The sequence below is a fragment of the Suricata suricatta genome, chromosome 4 (genome assembly GCF_006229205.1).
Source record: "Suricata suricatta isolate VVHF042 chromosome 4, meerkat_22Aug2017_6uvM2_HiC, whole genome shotgun sequence".
Lineage (NCBI taxonomy): Eukaryota > Metazoa > Chordata > Mammalia > Carnivora > Herpestidae > Suricata > Suricata suricatta.
In genome coordinates, this window is record NC_043703.1 from 126,530,642 (window position 1) to 126,546,582 (window position 15,941).

Below are 15,941 nucleotides of genomic sequence, written 5' to 3' on the forward strand. Positions count from 1 at the left end.
GGGGGAGCCGAGCTCTTTCGGCAGGACGTACTCGGGACTGGCAAGAGCCAGGGTGTGGGGCTCCCACAGCCTTCTTGAACTCTACGTGCAGTTAGACGGTGGAAGGAACAAAAGGTGCATTTGGACTTGTCACAGGCTTTTACTGCGCAGAGGACTGGTAGATGCGGAGTCGGTGAATGAAGGGGCTTTACGTAGTCACGTGCTTTACTTGCCAGCAAACCCCTACCTCCACCCCCACCCCGGCCGACCACTGTTCAGAGTTCTTTGGGCCCTGAGTTCCGAGAACTGCAGGAGGGCAGCCTGGGCGGTGACGGGGAGGGGCGACTTGCTGAACATCTTTGTGTTGTTTCACGTGTCCGAGGAAAGGGAAATAGTGCTGATTACCCATTAGTATCATAGATGGGTAATTGAGGACCCGAGAGCATTAAGTGAGGTACCTAAGTAAGTCACTGGGACATTTGGTGGCAGAGCAAGGATCAGAACCTGGTTTGGAGTGTCCCTTTCCATACCTCAGGAGTCTCCCTTGAATCTAAAAAAGAAATGTCATACAGATTTTTAAAGCATAAATATTAGTGAATCCCCAAATTCAAGAATTAAAAGGAGTTTAAAGCGCTGATATGTTATTTCTGCAACACACCTGAGGATGTATAATGCCTCTGCAACATTTCTGTGCCTTAGGACTTGTTGACTCCTCTGTTAACTCAGTGAAATTGGTCTGCTTTCAGAATTTCCTTTCAGGTTAGGGATACAGGGCATTGCGGTCATGTGCCAATTCTAGTTTAAAAAGGAAGATCCTAGACACTGAACCAAATATATTTCTGAAAACTTAGAGTTCTGTTGATCTTTTTTGCAACAGTTTGTACAGAGGTTGCAAAGCACCAGAATTTGGCAGTGTGTTCTTTCCCCGGTGCGGGCAGGGGTGCTGGAAAGAATGTTGTATCTGGGTAACAAAGGTCAGGAGGGAAATCTTGAAAAGGAAAGGTGGGGGGGAGCACTCTGTTGTCATACTTTCAAAAGGGATTTTTCCATAAAAATGTTTCCAAGTTATTCTAAGGTGAGAATACTGGAGCTTTTTGAAAATATTAAAGGAAAAGCTGTCCCTGGGAAATCTAAATCCAGTGGATTGGCCAAGGCTGGCCAGGCCAGGCAGGGCAGTTGCTGGGGTCAGTGACAGCTGCAGGGAGAATGCTAAGCACCTCACCACTTCTCTCTTGGAGACCTGCCCAAGACCAGCCTGCTTGATCAGACACTTTACCTCTCTTTGCCTCATCTGCTCTTTCTCTTTTTGCCAGATACTCCTCGTCTGTAAAATGCCATGAAAGCACCACGGCTGACGTAAGAATCAGCTGTATCCCGGCTTGGAAGAGTGGGTGCAAGGTAGGTGTGACAAAGAAGAGGAGCTTGAAACTGCCTCCTGTTCCAGCCTAATCGGACAGCTGGTAAGCTTACCCTGCACCCACTGCCTCATTCACCCCATTCACATGTGGTGGGAAAAGAAGCGGACTTGTGGGACAAGATAAGTCCTGCCCTAAAACATCCTTTTCACTAGCAGCAGACCCATCCTCAGCTGCTGTTCTGGATTGAGACAGAGATCCGCAAGCCATAGATGAGGATCAGCCCCCTCAAAGAATAAGACCTCAAAGCCTTACCTGGAATCTCTTCAAGTCAGTGGCTGGTCTTAGAAAAGCTCAAGACCCTGACTAGCAAAGTGGCTAAACTGTTCCTCTGGGATAGCTACCACGGTTTTATCATTCTTTAGTTCCTTATGTTCGTCACTTGAGTCATTCTAAGAGCAGGCAGTGTGGTTACCCCAACATTCATTCTGCCCTCCCCTTCTGTGATGCAACATGTGGTTGTGGTAAGATTGCCCCACTCTTAGCTCTAGAGCGAGCTCTGGTTAGTCTAGGTCAGCAGTTCTCAAACTGTGGTCCATGGAACCCTAAGGGTCCCTGAGGACCTTTCAGGGAATCTCTGAAGTCAAAATTATTTCATAATTATCTAATACATAATTTGCCTCTTGCATTGATGGTGCAAAGGCAAAGGTGTGCAAAACCTTCATCACCACACTAATGGTAAAAAAAAAACAAAAACAAAAAAACTTTTAATTAAAATGCAGTTTCATTTAAGAATGGTCTTGATGGAGCAGTAAATATTACTAAATTTATTAAAATCTCAACCCTTGAGCACGTATCTTTTTAATATTTTATACAACACAATGGAAAGGGCACTTAAAACCTCTCCACTGCAAACTGAAGCCTGGTGTTTGTCTCAGGGAGAGCACGTGTGCAGCCACAAGCTGAACTAGCTGGCTTGGGGTTTTTTTCATGCAGCACCATTTTCACTTGAGAAAGCAACTGACAAATTATGGTTATTTTAACTTGATTATTTGGTAGACATTTCCTTGACAATCAGTTGAGTTTCTTCCAGGAAAACAATGGACTATTTGTTGGGCCAATGATAAAAACAATTCCAGCTTTCAAAAGAAATTTAGAATTTTGGAAAACTTCTATCACCATGAGCCAGCTTCTCAATATTTAAGAACTTTTCTGGCGTAACGAATGGTGATGTTAACAGATGTGACTTGGGGATGTTGGATCATGTATAATATGCCAACATTTGCAAGACCTGCATTCACTCAGTGAATCCGTGTTTTCCAAATGCCTAATGCATGATGTTACAAAATCACACATGGGTAAAAGATGAATTTTAAATGCAAGGCAGACAATGGATTTTCATTTAACAGTATGAAAAGTTTATAGATAAGATTTTAGATTTCACAATACAACAGAAGTACCTCTTGCAGAATTTTGGTATCATACCAAAGAAGAATATCCACAATTATCTTTAAAAGCTATTGGGGCACCTGGGTGGCTCAGTTAAGCATCCAACTCTTGGTTTTGGCTCAGGTCATGATCTCACGGGTGGGGAGATTGAGCCCTGCGTGGGACTCTGCACTGACCGCATGGAGCCTGCTTCAGATTCTCTTTCTCCCTCTCTCTGCCTCTGCCCCATGCATGCTTTTTCTCTCAATCTCTCTCTCTCTCTTTCTCTCTCAAAATAAATAAAATAAACTTCCAAAAAAGATCTATCAAAATACTCCTCCCTTTTCTAATTACATATTGATGTGAAGCAGATTTTCTTCATGTACTTTAACCAAAACAATTTGCAACAGATTGAATACAGAAGCAGATATGAAAATCCAGCTGTCTTCTATTTAACCAGGCTTAAAGAGACTTGCAAATTAAAAATAAAGGGGAAAGAAAGCCATTTTTCTCACCGTCTTTTTGTTTTGAAAAACATAGGTTGTTTTGTTTTGTGGCTATTAATACTTTTTAAAACATAGTTATTTTTTAATCAAGTTGTTGAAACATGTGATTGTATTATCTTTAGGATTTATTAATTTTAATAAATTTAATTTCTAATTTGGCAAAGATCAATAGATTAAACCTCCATTAAAAAGATTATTTAGGATCCTTTGTAATTTTTTTAGGAGTGTAAAAGGTCCTAAGACCAGAGCTTGAGACCTGCTAGTCCAAGCCACCCAGAGTCATCCCATCCTCCGCCCCTAGGATTGATTCATGGGCAGCCTGGGAGCCAGGCCGATCCAATCAGAGAAAATCTTAGGTATTTATCAGGTGGTGGGAGAGAGATGGTCTCATCTCCTGCTAGACAAGAGTCAGGCAGTAAGTAGACTTAGGGCTGCTGACAAGGCTTCAGACTGCAAGAATTTACCTTAGAAGAGACTAATGCCGGGGGAAGCGGAGAGAGAGGTTAGAAAGAAACCATTCCCTTTATGACATTTTTGAGTTACTAGATCAAACCATCCCTGTAACCCATCCTACCTCTGTATACTCCAGTTTAACGAGCCAGTGAAGTCTACTGTGCATTAAACGAGCCAACTTCAGGTGCCCCCTTGATGCGTGGTACACCTGTTCGTGAACGTTTTTACCTAAGTAGGTATCTAGGGCCTCAGGATAGGATACTTTCTAGGGTTTATTCATTCATGAATAAACTTTTTCATCATATCATCAATACACATTAGCTTCTGAAGTGAACCTGGAAAGCAGAGCAGGGCCTAGGGGGAAAGGGACCTAGCATAGACGAGTGGGGTCAAAAGTGCCAACACTACTTTGGAGAGCAAAATGAACAGTGACTTCTGATCTTGAATAGCGAAGTGATAGCAGGCTTTAACTTTCTTTTGCTTTTATGTATTTCTCAAATTGGACAACTTGAGCATGTATTGCTCTTCTTTTAAGGAAAAAGTAGAATGACTTTATTTTTTAATAGCCTCTGAATAGGGACACAGACTTAGAGAGCAGGTTGGCATCAGGATATGGCAAGAGAAGTCTTGGGCGAAAATTGAGCTAGCAGGGAAGGAAGAGCTGTAAGGGAGGCAGATGGTCCCGGAAACAAACTTCCTTTCATTTACAGTTTTGCCAATAGCCAACCTCAGAGATCCAAGGAGATGAGCAAGAATCTCCAAAGGCTAAGGAATCATTAATTATGCCTCCGACAGAGTTGTTGGAATATTTGCAGCTGAGAGAGAGAAAGATTGAAAGAGACCAACACTAGATTTAGGTAAACACTAGAAAAGGCTTGAGTTATCACATTAAGTGAAAACAAAAAAGGGGACACAGATGGTATGCAAAATTCTATTATGTGGCAAAAAAAAAAGCGAGAAGAGAACTTGGAAAAAGAAAACAGTTGTGGCGTTAGGGTAGCAGGAACATGAGTAATCTTTTTTTCCTTTGTAAGAGATGTCCTTTCATGTTGTTATAATGTTGTTTTTTACAATAAATAAAACTGAAGGGAGTCATTGGTTCAAATTACTGAGGTCTCAGAGGCTTTTCCAGATGGCCTGTTTCTTTTCTCCTGCCAAATGGCTCTCATCTGACACCAAGACAGAAGCTGTGACTTCCCTCAGGTCTGGCATCTTCGAAGCTGTTAGGGGTGATGCCAGTGGGACTATTTTGTAGGTGGCCAGAAGGAAAGAAAAGAGGGTAGTTGCAGCAGTGAAGATTGAGTCTGGGGCGGGGCGGGGGGGGGGGGGGGGGGGGGGGGGGGGGGGGGGGGGGGGGGGAGCGGTCAGGGATCCCTACTCCTCTAACTATTGTCTGGTTGGTGGGAGGCTGTTCTCGCCTAGGTATTGTCTTTGTATGTTTCCCCTGGTGCCCTTCACCTGCTGTTTGGCCCCCATCCTCATCCTTCTGAGACATTGTCCCTTTCTGGGTCCCCAGGGGCTGGAGCGCAGCTGCCGAACAAAGACCCGGCTGCTGCCTTAAAGCACAAAGGAAGTCAATCCCTTGAGGTTTTTCTAGGAATGTTTCCTGTGAGCAATCACAGGAAAAACAGGAGTAAAACAAACAAAGAAGGGAAACATCAGGGGAAGGATGTCTGTTGACAGAGGGTGGCTTAGGTTGAGGAAACAGTTCCACGAGGACACATATCCAGGCACATCTGCAGGCCCTCATTCGGTCCTTCCTTCACCCATATATTCACTGTACAAACATGTGCCAAAGGCCTGTTATGTGCCAGGTATTGTATGAAGAGCTGTACAAAAATTATTTCATTTTATCTTCACAACAGCCCTTTGAGGTAGGGTGTTTTTATCCTCATATCTTACATAAGGAAGCTGAGGCTTGGAGAAACTTAGAGAAATCAAACAGTCAAAGTTCACATGGCTAAGAAGTAGCAAAGCCAGAATTTGGACCCCAGCCACCAGACACTGGAGTTCACTTACGATATGGTCCTTCCTCTAAATGGTCTAACCGAAGAGAAAAACACTTTAAAACAGATGAACAAGCAAAACCAGTCACACGATGAGATACAACAGAAGGACTATCAACAAGGAGTCATGAGAGCATGGCAGGCAGGGGTGGCGGGAGGGGCACCGGCTGGACCGGCCTCAGAGCTCAAGGATACATCTTGGGGGGTGGAAATTGAATTTGGCTTTGAAGTATAAGATGGGTCTATTAGTTTGGGGTTGTATTTGTTTTCTATTTCTGTGTAAAAAATTACCACAAATTTAGCAGATTAAAACAACACAAATGTATTGCCTCACAGTTTAAGTCTAGGTACAGTGTAACTGAATTCTCTACTCAGGGTCTCACGTGATGGAAATTAAGGTGTTGGCCAGGGCTGGGGTTCTCAAATGGGCTCAGAGTGTTCACTCAAGCTCACCGGTTTATGGCAAAATTTCTTTCCCTGCAGTTACAGGACTGAGGTCCTTGGGGTTTATTGCAAGCTGTTGGCCCAAAATCATGACCCTCAGCTCCTTGGGGCTGCTCATAGTTTCTTGCCATGTGGCCCCATAGATACACAGATATTTGCCTTCTTCCAGGCCAAGAAAGCACAGCTCTATGACTTTCTCTTCTACTACCGATAGACAAAACTTTCTGCTTTCAAAAACTTCATGTGATTAAGTCAGACCCACTCACCTAGATGATTTCCTTATTTTAAGATCAGCTGATTTAGGACATTAATTACATCTGAAAAATGTCTTTTTGGCAACATTAGAGTAGTGTTCATTGAATACCTGGGAGAAAGTGCATCCATCAGAGGCTAGTGCTTTGGGGAACCATCTTGGAATTCTGTTGACCACAGTAAGATTTAGCAAATGGGGAAGGTGAGGAAGGTCAGTCTAGGAAGAGGTAACAGAACGAGCAAGAAGAGACCAGGAGACTGTTGGAAAATGAGAGGAAACTGAGCTCCATGTTTCCAACAACATGGAAGAGTTGATTCTGGAGAAATCTACAAAGTCAAAAATCCCTGAGATGCTGGGGAAACGATTAAAAGCATGTTTTTACATCAAGGCAGAGCTGGCAGAAATGGGAGGAAATCCCTCAGAGGTAGAAGCAATGAGAGAGTATGAATCCGAAGTGGGTGGAAGCCAGACTTTGCCTTGGAGCCCCTGTTCATTCTGGCCAAATGGACCACAGAGATAGCAGACAAAGTTAGACTGAAGCAGAATGTCAGAGTACATTGGAAATCCTTATGAATGCCCAGAACCTTCAAATGATAGAAATTTTAGTGGGAATCGTCAGGTCTTGCTCCCCACAGGAAACAGTGGCATACATGCCATGGACTGTTACTTGCCTGATGATATCTGGTTTTAGTTCAGAATAGAACTGAGAGAAAAACAAAAGTTTTCCCTGAGAATTGCCAACCAAAAGCCTGTCCTTATGCAAGCTTAGGAATTCATACCACCTTTGTGACTAAAAATCTTTTAAAATGGTCGTAGGTTGGTAGTTCTCTTAGACTATAAGCAGCAAATCACCTCCAGCTTAGTCCTGAACCTAAGCCTAAGAAAATTCTGACAGAGTTCCAAGGAATTTGAGTTTGTAATTTTTTTTGGAGAGAGAGAAAGTGAGCAAGTAAGTGCACGAGCAGGGGAGAGGGGCAGTAGGAGAAATAGAAAGAATCTTAAGCAGGCTCTGTGCTCAGCATGGAGCTAAACATAGGGCTCAGTCCCAGAACCCTGAGATCATCATGACCTGACCTGAAATCAAGAGTCAGATGCTCCACCAACTGAGCTACCCAGTCACCCTGAGTTTGCAATTTACATCTGCTTTCTAATGCCTTCTTCATCTGTTTTGTTGAGTTCTTCAGCTCTAGAACTTCTGCATGGTTCTTTTTTTTTTTTAATTTCAATCTATTTGGTAAAGAACTCCTTCTGTTTATTCATTTTATCTCTGAGTTCCCTAATTACCTTTCTGAGTTTTCTAATATCCATTGATTTTCTTCATAATAGCTCTTTTGAGTTCTCAGTTTGCAATATTCCATGCTGTTGAGTTCAGTTGCTAGAGAATTATCATTTTCTTTGTTTGATGCCATATTATTGTGATTTTTCAGCATTTGATGAAATGAATTTGCAGTTTAAAATACCACAATACATGTGGAAACAAGCTATTATTCATAAGTCAGCAGAAAAAAATGAGATGAGGACTTAGACCCATCAAACCTGTAGAGTAGAATTTGAAGATTGAACATACCAGATATTTGTTGAGTGTTTAAAGAAATAAAAGAAGGTATTGAAAATATGACTAAGAACTTTAAAAAAAAGTAGATTAGTGATAATAATAATAATAATCCAGGAAACAGGTGCCACAATAGAAGAGAGAGGTAAAGATATAATGAGTGAATCGAAAGATACATACAAAGAAATTAGCCGAAATACAGCACCAAGAGAAAAATGTTCCAGAAAAACTAAATAAGACTTAGAGACTGGAGGACAGAATAGTAAGTCAAAGGTCGAGCACATGCCTGATCAGATTTCCAGAAAGAAAGAAAAAACCAGGGAGATGGTATAGAGGCAATCACTGAAGAAATAATGGCTAACAATTTTTTTCAGAATTGATGAAAAACATAGTCCTCCAATTCAGGAACCCCAACATAAGATAATCAGGAAGAATAACAGAAATCTGACACATATTACAGTGAAGCTGCAGAATAATAGAGACAAAAAGAAAATCTCCTAAGCAGTCAGAGAGAAAAGACAGATCCTTTATAGAGAGATAGCAATTATGCTGGAAGTTGCCAGAAGACAGGGGAAGCATATCTTCAAAGTTCTGGAGGAAAGAAACTGTTCACCTAGAAGTGTATAAATAAGTCATCTTGCAAGACCAAAGGCAAAATAAAAGCATTTTTGGACAACAAAAATTGATGGACATCCCCTAAATAATGGAACTTCTAAGGGATGTACATTAACATTTTTTAATGTTTTTTATTTATTTTTGAGAGACAGCGCGAGCAGGGGAGGGTCAGAGAGAGAGGGAGACACAGAATCCAAAGCAGGCTCCAGGCTCTGAGCTAGCTGTCAGCACAGACCCTGACGCGGGCCCGAACCCAGGAACCAGGACATCATGACCCGAGCCAGAGCCAGACGCTTAACTGACTGAGCCACCCAGGCGCCCCTAAGGGATGTACATTTTAAAGAGAAGGAAAATGATCTTGGAAGGTCTGAGATGCTGGAAGTAGAGTAGGAATCAAAGACATGAGTGGAAGAGTTAACGGGTGAAACCTAGTTCTGAGAAAACAGCCAGCTGAAAGCATAAAACCATGAGAAGTATTCGTGTGCACCCTATGACCGAGAGGAAAACGTGTGTAGAGGAGCAATGGGACGTTAGATTGGAACCAGAGGTTGAAAGATTTACCAGCCAAAAGTGTTTGGACTTTATTCTTCTGTCAGGAGAAGATATGGAGGGGTTTTTTAATTCTTATTTAAAAAGGATAAGATGGGCTGCCTGTGGGCCAGGCCACGCAGGTGACACAAATGAGTGAAGGAGGCTGGGTATTAGACATAGGAAGTGGGGATGCTAGGTGGGGGGCTATGCAGTGGAAAGTCCTTTCTAAAGGGTGCAGTCACTGCTCAGCTCTTGCCCACTGCTGCCGTGTGGGAATTGATCTCTAGAGTTTTCCAGAACAGCTAGAAATCTGGAGTTTGGGTTAGTTTTGTTTTTCTCCATTTTTAAAATTCCGCCACAAATTCAATTTATTTTATTTTATTTTATTTATTTTAGAAAATTGTATCACAAAGCATATGGTGACACAAAACTTTCACACAGAGGGCCTGAGGGTTTGTGACATCTGGAGTGATAAAAGTGATGATGTGGAAACATTAATACCGTAGCGTATGCAAGGTCAGCTTGAGAGGTTGGTCCCAGCTCTACTGCCTCTTCAAAAGTTATCCTGTCTGGTCAGGTTTGGTTTTGTTTCTTTCCTCAGGGATGCTCTCATATTACCAATGAAGCTGTTAAGTCATTACAGGTGAAACCTTATCTTCTCTGAACCTGCCACAGGATAGAGCACATAGCCCGGCTTTCAGAGGGTAGGACAAACAACCTGGTGAGAAATTAGTTCCCTTCGTCCCCCTCCCCCAAATCTCATTCTCAAAGAATTAGAAGTATTGTGTCCTTCCTGCGCCCCTGCAGGATTGCTATACTGCAGGGATTTGGGTTTCCCTTGCCCAACCTGGAGTGGATGACCTCCTAGAGAAGCTGAGACCTTTGCCCAGTTCCCCTACAATGCCCTAGGAGGTAAAGAGCCTTCTAAAGAAATGCCTGAAGATGGCCCTGTACTGACCACTAAATGCCACAGCTGGGAAGGAAGCTAGAGGTCATGTGGCCAAGCCTATGGCTGGCCTGGATGTGCTGAGGGCATCTCTGTGGACCCTGGAGCAGCAGATGGCCAGAACCAGACATAAAGGTAAATGGTAACAATAGCACCAACATGGGCTGAGAAGGCCTCTAACCTAGTTTCCTGTACCATATAAGGTCTAGAGTTCTACTATCACCTGGAAGGAGGAGGGAAATTGCAACAGTGGCTAATGTCATTTGGTCAATGAGGCAAACCAGATTTACAGAATAGGGCACTGTTTTTGCCAGTCCAGTGGGCATCTGTAAAATGTTTATCAATGGCAGGAGCTCTATCAAGAATGGAAGTAAGTTGAGGGGGGTAGAAGAAGGGAGTTGGTGGAAAAGGGAGAAGTGACGAAGCCTTTGATCATTAGAAACATGTCACCTCTGCTTATCCCAAAGTGACACATATCTTTTGTGACCATTTCCCTAGGGTCAACAAGGAAAAATCATAGCTTTTCCCTTTTATATACACTTAAAATAATATTTTTTACCCAAGAGACCTACCTAAAGTTGCAAAATCATAAATGCAAAACTCAGTGAATTATCTCTAAATGAACATACCATGTCAAAAATGGGTCAAGAAACAGCAAATTGCTGACCTTCCCAGAGCCCGCCCTGTGGTTCCTTCTGGTCCTACCATCCTCCTCCTGCGATGGTAACCACTCTTCTGACCTCCACCCCTTAGATTCGTTTAGCTTATTTTCGAACTTCGCACAAAAGAAATCCTACGGTATGGATTTTTTGAGTCTGGTTTTCTCCATCACATTGGATTTGGGAATTTCATCTATTTTGCTGCATGCAGCTTAGATGTGTTCATTTTCATTGCTGCATAGTATGGAAATATCACAATTTTTTAAATCCCCTTGCTGGAGGGGTGCCTGGGTGGCTCAGTTGGTTGAGCATCTGACCCTTGATTTAAGCTCAGGTCATGATCCCAGGATGGTGGGAATCACCCTGGAATCATGACTCCGAATCAGGTTCTGTGCTGAGCTTGGAGCTTGCTTGGGATTCTCTCTCCCTCTGTCTGTCTCTTCCCTCTGATCCTCCTCCCTGTTCATCCCTCTCTTCCTGTCTAAAAGAAATAATAATAATAATAATAATAATAATAATAAATATATAATAAAAACCCCTTGATGGGTTGTTTCAAGTTGGAGACTATAACAAACAGTGCTGCTGTGAATGTCTTTGCTCATATCTGTTGGCGTTTTTGGTTTTTTTAACCTTCAAGAAGAGGAAGAGCAATCTTGAATGACGAGGGGTCCTATGTCATAATTACTCATGATTATAACATTTTACTGAACTGAAGCCATGTAAAAACATACTATGACAGTTCTCAGCATTTTCCTTGCTCTCAGTATAGCTACATATAGACCCTTAAAACCTCAAAAAGAGGGGCTCCTGTGTGGCTCAGTTGGTTAAGCGCCTAACTCTTGATTTTGGTTCAGGTCATGATCTTATGTTGGGCTCTGTGCTGATGGTGAGGAGACTGCTTGGGATTCTCTCTCTCTCTCTCTCTCTCTCTCTCTCTCTCTCTCTCTCCCTCTCTCTCTCTCTCTCTCTCTCTCTGCCCCCTCCCCTGCTTTCGTGCTCTCTCAGTCTCTCTTGCTCTCAAATAAACTTAAAAATCTCAAAAAGAGTCAGAAATGAGAGAAAACTTCTCTATCAGAATTTCCTGAACTTCAGTTTCACAAATGCCATCTTTGTGGTTTTTGCCATATTCCTGTACCACCTGTACTACCACTTAATATTTTTCTTTCACCTGTCTAAATTTTAACTTTTAAAGATCTGCTTTAGCCTTACCCTAAGAAATGACACCTGTGAACTCATAGCTTTGCTATGTGGCCACCTTGCTTTTGTTAAACATTAAAATAAACATAAAACCCTTCAAATACATCGATCAGTCTGCTATCTGTGTGAGATAGTCTCCGTTGCCTCCTTCTGCCCCTTTCCCAGCCCTGCTTTGTCTGGGAAGCTGACCTCCACAGACTGCCTCAGCCGGCCCCCTTGCCCTCTGCCTTTGCGTGTGTCTGGGTGAGGGGCACTGGAGGGTGGCCAGAGGGCAGGGCATTTCTCCCTATCCCACCAGGCAGGTGGCTCCATTCTCTATTGAAGGCTATAGGTCTGGTCAGGCAGCCCTCTCTCACAGCCAATAGTTTTATCTCCTTGCCTCTCCAGATGTTGCAAATCCCTGGCATTTTACCATTTCTTGGTTCCTTTCCTTGTGCCCATCCCTTTATAAACAATCCCTTACTAAGCTTCCTTCAATCCCCCTCCCTGCCCCCATCATGGGGCCATCTCTTTCCTGCTAGGAGAGATGTGATATCAAATACTGCTGATGGCAGGCACGCCCTCCCGTCCTGTACAGGTGTTAGCTGAGACCCAGGAGCGGACTCACTTATCCAAGCCCCCTCCCCGCAAATGCCAGAGCTAGGAATGGTCTTCCTGGTTCAGTGCATTTCTAACCATGGATGCTACTCGTAAGGGAGAAACTGGGCAGGTCTGATAACAGTGTCCAAGTGTTCAATATTGTAAGTCCTCTGTCTAATCTTCTTTCTCTTCCCTTCCCTCCTAATCTTTTTTTTTAAAACTGGGCTCCAGATCACAGCTGGCTTACCTCCTGACATATGTCATGTGTCAGCCTTCCCAGAGCGCACATCTTTATTCAGACATACCTGCATTTACTTCTCTCCTTTAGTCATGAATCCTTCCCAGGAAAGGCCCAAAGGCCTTACCCACAATCTCTTCCTCTGTGAGCCTGCTGTGTAAAGTTTACCTGTCTGTCCAGAAATGACGATTGCCTCCCCTGTTCTCCCATAGCTCTACCTTAGCACTGGCCCAAGTGGTAACAAGTTGTGTGTATGTTTCCTTGACTCTGTGACCACTTCTCTAAATGATCATGCGGAACCCCTTTGTATCATTTATTGTGTGCATGAAAGGGAAGGGAAGGGGGCCTCAGGGTGCTCTTTGAATTCCCAAAGGGGCCCAGCTCCAAAGAGCACTTTGGCCTTGAGTGTAAAAGAGGTCTTGCTGATCTCCACATATAAGGTCAGGTTAAAGGCCCTGTGAATTATAAATTGTCCCTTCTCCTGGGTCTTTCCCCTCTGTGTGGATATCCCATGGAGGCTGTAGGAAGGGTAGCTTTGGCCTCAAGAGGCACCTTATCTGGGATCTAGGAGTTCAAATCCAGAATTATGGCCATGTTTCTTTCAGACATAGTTCTATGAGCATCTGCCCAGGGCCTGAGCTTGGTAGGCAGGTCTGTTGTGGAGAGCCTCCAACTCTCATACCATGAAGGGCCTCCATGTTCACCACTGACCGTGGGCTCACCCATAAGTGAGTCAACTCCCAGCTTTGAGCACCTCAGGGACCTTGAACCATGAGCTAGGGTGGGCATGTGTTGTCAGGACAGACTTCCTCAAAGAGGCCAAACTCTTACATAGCAATCTTCTTTTGTGCGGGGAAATCTGGGGGCTGCACTGATCATAGGGCTGGTTCTCCAGGGGAGCAAAGAATCAGGCTGGTGGGTTGGGTTTGGGATTGATGGGTAGTGTGGAGTTTGCTGCACACTACTCTCTTCTCTTCATTTTGTCTCATGCAGAGCTGAGGAAATGGGTTGAATTTGGGGGATCCTGTTTGTGACTTCAACCCTAGGCAGTGGTAATGTACCCAAAGGAGCTTCCCAGCTCTTGTTCTCTCGGGTCCTCTGGATACCCTCCCCCCTGCACATTACCCTGGGATAGTGCCCCACACCTGGGCTGTCACAGCCCCAACCCACCACGCACAGCCAGAAGGGGTCCAAACTGCACATCAGGAGCCCTGAGTGCAAGTTTCACCTCTGCCAACAACCCCCTGTGTATTCTTGGGCAAGTCCCTTCACCTCTCTGGGTCTTGATTTCCTTAGCTGCAAGAGGGACATAATAATCCTATAAAGCCTCAGTGTTACTTTGAAGATTAAGATAATGTGTATGAAGGTCTTCAATGAATGGACCCTGAAGTGTGATTAGCATTTATTACTATTTATCCTGGAACCTCTTGCTTCCTTGGGGCCCTGCTAAGTGAACCGAAGTGTGAGTGGTTAGTAATGAACTTCTGGTTTCTCTTTCCAGACAACTATTTGCACTTGTCACCAAGACGCTCCGTGGCTACTACATTCAGAGAAAAGAATAAATCCCGAGTTCACAGGCCTGCTGGGGAAGAGCGTCCTCTGAGCAGGCCGCCCTGCTTCCTTCACCAGATATTTACTGGCATCACCAACTCTCTTCGTGAGAGGATGGACATTGTCGTCTACGTCAGGGAAGTCTTTGTGCAGAAGGCTGAAGGGACAATTTCCAAGGACAAACACTTGCTGGGAGAACCAACTTCCCAAACTTCCTTCATCTGTTAGTCGCTTGGTACCCAGTTGATGCGTCTGTGAGACCGTTTTCAGCTGAAAACAGCACAGCATTGGGAAAGGGAAATAAATCTTTCCCAAATTCTCGTGTTACGCTGGTTAAGGGGGAGAAACCTGCCAAAAAGTTTCCTAATGTTTAAAGGCTCCTGTCCAGTTTAAGGTGTTTGTTTTCATCCGGATAGGTTGGCGGCTGCTTTCTTTCTCTCTTGCTCAACTCTTCCTCCTGCATTCCATCAGAGTTCTTGTTTCCCATCCAAAGGGCTTCACTCCTTTTCCAACAATTCCTGTTTTCTAGTCCTCCATCTCCTCCTCCTCCTCCTGTGAATGCAGACACAGGTTCATCTGAGTTTCCCAGTCGGTCTTGGCACAGCCCTGCCTCCCATCGCCTCTCACAGCGTCTGGCTCCTGAATGAATTCTTCCTTCGGTCTAATTCAGTTCTAGTCATCACTCTCCTATTTCCAAACTCTCATCACACTCCTCATTATCTACCAAATGAACTTCCATCCCCTACAGCTGGCCTTGCCAACCCTTCGTTCCCACTCTCCTCCGTGCCTTTCTCAAACACCAGTTGGGGCTGGACAGCCTCTTTGAACATCCTCTACCTTTCTGTTCTCTCTGCCTGCCCTACTCCCTGGCCCAGTGCCCTACTCACACCTCTCTTCAAAACCTCTCTATAGTCTGTCTCTGCACGTTTGTTATACCATTCTTTTCACCCAAAGTTCTTTAATTTACCCCTTGTAGGCACCGCCCTCCACCCAGCCCAGCCCAGTGGCTCTTCCATGGATGGCATGTCTCGTATGGTAGGCGATCCGGGCAGGCTGTTTACCAGGGGACCCCAAGCTGCTGGCTGTGGCTTTAGATTTTTCCTCTTGGGCTACTCAGACTCCCCAGAGAAGAATGTTCCAGGCTCTTGGCTGGAGGGTGGGGTCAGGCTGCTAGTGTGTTTAAGCCCCAAGAGGCACAAAGGGGCTGGAGTCCTTAAGTTTAAAAATGAATGGCATCTGGGTGCCTGAGTAGCTCAGTCAGTTAAGCATCCACATCCACGAGAAACCTGGCTGGGACTCTCTCTCCCTCTCTCTCTCTGCCTGTTTTCCATTAGTGTGTGCACCCTTTCTCTCTCAAAAATAAATAAATAAACTTTAAAGGTTTTAAAGAAAACTTCAAAAAAATTTTTTTAAATCACTGGCATCAGTCGTTGACCCTTCTGTTTTCCATTCTGCAGCCCACACTCCACTGTTATTGAGGCCCTCCCCATCCAAAAACCCACTCTGTGACCCTCTCATAAGAGTAAAACTGCAGGGGCACCTGGGTGGCTCAGTCGGTTAAGCGTCCGGCTTCAGCTCAGGTCATGATCTCACAGTTCATGGGTTCGAGCCCCGCATTGAGCTCTGTGCTGACGGCTAGCTCAGAGCCT

The 15,941-nt window shown here is 44.2% G+C and overlaps 1 long non-coding RNA gene across 1 annotated transcript; it reads left to right on the forward strand.

Moving 5' to 3' along the window:
* The first annotated feature begins 2 nt into the window (after positions 1-2).
* LOC115289073 lies at positions 3-15,583 on the forward strand. Its single transcript, XR_003907359.1, has 3 exons — positions 3-114; positions 1,293-1,439; positions 14,243-15,583. It is a non-coding gene; the product is annotated as an uncharacterized LOC115289073 (long non-coding RNA).
* The last annotated feature ends 358 nt before the right edge of the window (positions 15,584-15,941 follow it).